Here is a 5,045-nt window from a genome sequence, read left to right on the forward strand (position 1 = left end):
TATATACATCATGTAGTAGGAGGCTTCTGTGGCTCAGTCTAGGCAAACTTCATTTAGAGCTAGGAACAGTGATCAGTAACATTTTACCTCTAAATGCACAAAGTCTTTCTTTGGGTAAGAACAATGACGAATCTCCAACATTGAAGACAAAAAATTATTCTGTATTTTCAACAGGTAGGGTCAAATTGGCAAAGGGTTCTTTCAGTTAGCGAAATTTACCACTCAGGAATCTTTTTTTTTCTTTTTTTTTTTTTTGAGACAGCCTCACTCGGTTGCTCAGGCTGGAGTGCAGTGGTAGGATCTCAGCTCACTGCAACCTCCGCCCCCCAGGCTCGGGTGATTCTTCGTGCCTCAGCCTCCTAAGTAGCTGGGATTACAGGTGTATGCTGCCATTCCCGGCTAATTTTTGTATTTTCAGTCAGGGTTTCACCATGTTGGCCAGGCTGGTCTCAAACTCCTGACCTCAGGTGATCTGCCTGCCTCAGCCTCCCAAAGTGCTGGGATTACAGGTGGGAGCCACCTCACCCAGACAGCAATAGTCTTTCATTCATGGTTCTTAGCTAAAATATTGACCTCCTCCTAAGAGTGGTCGCACTTTTCAGTTGCTATGTCCTCTTCAGAGCTCCTCTACCCTTAGATACACGATCCTCTCTCCACATGAAGGCAGAAAGCTCTGCACAAAAGAAAATGTAGCACGTGTTGTATTTATTGGAGTGACACATCCAAGGAAAAAGCAAAGTGCAAGCACATTAAATAAAGTTCTAGGAGCTTTATATGTACTTTCTTTGAAGGTACCACACTTCACTGGGCTTCAGAGCCTTTCCACTACATTTTAACAAGAAGGGGAATCAATGATTTGCTTTATGCTGACAAGTATGTCTTTTGAACACCCAGAACTGGTCTGGCCCAAATAAGCAAAACTAGCTCATAGTATTTCTCGCTACAAACATCAACAAAGGGCTTTCCCAATGACCCTTAAGCCTAAGTGGTATTGGAAAGTTGTAATGGCTGTAATGCAGTATATGGCCATTGTTGGAGATATTTCCCCAGACTATTATTGTTATGGTCTCACCCGTAAGTCTACGTATTTATTTTGCTCTAAAACTCTTAATGTCTGTTTTGTAATTCAACTTTATAAACATTTTTTTTTCATCCAAGGGTAAAGTGCTCCCTTGTAGCTTTGAAATGATATACAGCTGGGCGTGGAGGCTGACACCTGTAATCCCAGCACCTTGGGAGGCTGAGGTGGGCGATCACCTGAGGTCAGGAGTTCAAGACCAGCCTGGCCAACATGGTGAAACCCCATCTCTACTACAAAAAGTACAAAAACTAGCTGAGAGTGGTGATGGAGTCCTGTAATCCCAGCTACTTGGGAGGTTGAGGCAGGAGAATCGCTTGAACAAGAGAGGTGGAGGTTGCAGTAAGCTGAGATCACGCCATTGCACTCTAGCCTGGGCAACAGAGCAAGACTGTGTCTCAAAAAAAAAAAAGAGATATACCACTACATCCACTCAGTTTAACTGGGAAGTTTTCACATTTACTTAAAAATTTTACATAAATTGGTAACTCAGAATAATTCTATCATAACTTCTACCAAAATCAGAATGTGGCAGATTTAACCAAGGTATCTTTAAAGGAACTCTATAGGTATCTGATAAACCTTTATGATATAAATATAACCCATGTGTGCTTTCTGAAGAGCTAAAGCCCATTTTCTCTTTTAAATTTTACACAACAAAATTCCACTTAAAACTGAAAAACTTAACAGCTAGATGTGTTTAGAACTAATCTAATTTGGCCAGGTGCGGTGGCATACACTTGCAATCCCAGCATGTTGGGAGGCCGAGGCAGGCGGATCACGAGGTCAAGAGGTCAAGACCATCCTGGCCAACATGAAACCCTGTCTCTATTAAAAATACGAAAATTAGCTGGGCATGTTGGCGCACACCTGTAGTCCCAGCTACTTGGGTGGCTGAGGCAGGAGAGTTGTCTGAACCTGGGAGGCGGAGGTTGCAGAGCCAAGATCATACCACTGCACTCCAGCCTGGCGACACAGCGAGACTCCATCTCAAAAAAAAAAAAATTCATCTAATTCCTCCCTTACACAGCTGAAGAAGTTAAGGCCCATGGTGATTTAGTGATTTGCCTAAAACACATCAAGAAACAGAGCCAGCTCAATCCAATGACTCTAATACTACTTCCATTTATGCAGTCGGCTGGGAGTGGTGGCTCACGCCTGTAATCCCAGTACTTTGGGGGGCCAAGGCGGGTGGATCGCCTGAGGTCAGGAGTTCGAGACCAGCTGGCCAACATGGCGAAACCGTTTCTACTAAAAACACAAAAATTAGCCAGATGTGGTGGTGGGTGCTGTAATCCCAGCTACTCAGGAGGCTGAGGCAAGAGAATCACTTGAACCCAGGAGGCAGAGTTTGCAGTGAGCTGAGACTGCGCCACTACACTCCAGGCTGGGCAACAGAGAAAGACTCCATCTCAAAAAACAAAAAACAGCAACTATGCAGTTGCTTAACTTGGGGACATGTGAGAAATGTGTCATTAGGTGATTTCATTGTGATGTGAACATCACAGAGTATACTTACATAAACCTAGATGGTATAGACTACTACACACCCAGGCTACATGGTATAGCCTTTTGCTCCTAGGCTACAAATACTATATTGAAAACTGTAGGCAACTGTAATATCATGGTTTTGTGTATTTAAACACAGAAAAGGTACAGTAAAAATACATTATAATCTTATGGGACCACTGTTGTACATGTGGCCCGTCATTGACTGAAACGTCGTTATGTGGTGTATGTCTGTACTCAGTACATTTTAGAAACTTCAGTAAATCAAAATACATTTAAATTTATGTAGGAGAAGAAAAACTCAGTTTAGATGTAAAGATTTCTGTAAGGCAACACTACAGGGACTGGAAACCTAATACAACTCCTATGTAAAAATTCCCAAATACAGTAAAAAATTCTTTACTATTACCTTTCATGTGTTTAAGGAAACAAAAAACTCAGGACACTAAAAATAGACTGCGAAATTTACCTACTTGGTATTACACCACTAGAAACAGATGCTAAAAAGGTAATTTTATAGTGGCAGAAAACATATACACTAACGAGATTCCACACCAATTTTTATTTATATTTTGGGGCCTGAAACAAATCTTATAATCACCTCTTTCAAATTACATTTTATTCCCTTAATGGTGTGGTTTACCCCCACTCCACAAAAACAATTATGACTAATACACTAGAAATATTTTTTAATAGAACCTCTTAAACAAGACATTTTCATTAACCAATCCAGACCAAGGATTGTCTCAAAAATTTAATCTGTTAATTTTCTGGTGGTATTATTTTAGAAAAGATTTCATAACCAAATTATACATCTAATTAACTTATGTGTAAGTTTTTGCATTCACATCCTAAATCATGGAAACCCTACCTTATAAAACCTTACCACTCAAGGTAAATAAATACTATATCACATGTCAAGAAAATAAAGAATTCTCTAAATCTGCCACTAAAAGTCTGAAAAACCCAAATATCAAATTATAACACTGGTTTATGGACTAATAATCACAAATATCATGACGGCTTTTAAAAAAGCTACAGACTTAACTGATAAGCTTGCAAATTACGGCAGAGTAAATAAAACTGTCAAATACTACTTTTGGCTCTAGTTCATAACTTGCCCAAAAATGTGCATATCATAGCCAACAGAATTTTTCTGTAGAATTTTATTTTGAAAATATTTCACTTCAAGATTGATCTAAAAAACATTTTAAGATATGAAAATGTTATACAACTTATCTATTACAAATTAATCAGATAATTCTGCAATTAGGTACACTGTGTTAGCTCGCCTACATAAAAAATATTGCACATTTTATTTTGTCTCCAGATGTGATCGATGTCTAAACTATATAGAATTTCAAACTATTTTAAAGTTATTCTGTGAAATGTCATCTTTATAAATATCAGAACTAAATGCACTGTAAACAGCCATTTTGGTAAACATGCATTTATTCACAGTTGATTTATTTCCTTTAGATAAATGTGTAACTGCTCAAAATTATATAATAATCTATGTAGAGGTACAAGAGCACACTATACAAATCTATTTCTATCTTCATGTTGAGGAAACACTGATCTTGGCAAAAATCTGGCATGATTTTTAAAATGAACTATTGCTGGTAAGAAGGCATACTTTAAAATTTTTCTGTGGCCTGCACCTGTTTTCTTTTTAAATTAAAATGTAAAAGCATTTGTTTTCAGAGATTCATTTATCACTGAATAAGTGATTACATAAAAAAATGGACCCTGAAAGCAACTGAGTTAAAATGCTTTGAGAGCCCCATTCTACTTGTAAGTTATCAATGCCTTAAACTGTTAGACCACTCACTAATCATAATTTTAAGAAATGGACAAAATCAGACAATTTTAATGTCATGAAATTGACACAAACCTGCATAATACAGCATTCCTCCATTGATTTGAGGTCATATTATACTTTAAAAATATAAATAAATATATTGAATCATGAGTCTTATTTCTATAACCCCAAAAAGTGTTTCAAAATGCTTCTAAAACAGAAGTGGGTGACTGTAGAATATAGTTCCAGACTTGACTATTAGTGTCAAACACAATCGTTCCTTACAAATAACTCTACTGGTGCACTGGCTTGATTGATTCCAGCAATTTCATTTTACAGGAGTGAACCACACGTTATACACACAGAGAATATATTACTTGAAAATCCCCAAAATAGGAAGAAAAGTTTAGAAAGTTGTCAAATACTTCCAAATGAAAAGTAAAGGTCTATTTCTAGCCCTCTTTCATACCCTTAAAGTTGGAATCTGGCAAAAGTCCATGGGTACAATTTACAAACTTTGACAAACTATTAAGTAAAAACCATTTTCTTTGGGGGAGGTGAGAGAAGGTACCTTTAAAACCTGTTATACAAAATTCCAGCTGCCTTTTTATAAAAGTACGTTCCTTAGATTAAAACCATAAAATTAAGGTGCAAGAG

This window comes from Pan troglodytes, chromosome 5, assembly GCF_028858775.2.
Source record: "Pan troglodytes isolate AG18354 chromosome 5, NHGRI_mPanTro3-v2.0_pri, whole genome shotgun sequence".
Lineage (NCBI taxonomy): Eukaryota > Metazoa > Chordata > Mammalia > Primates > Hominidae > Pan > Pan troglodytes.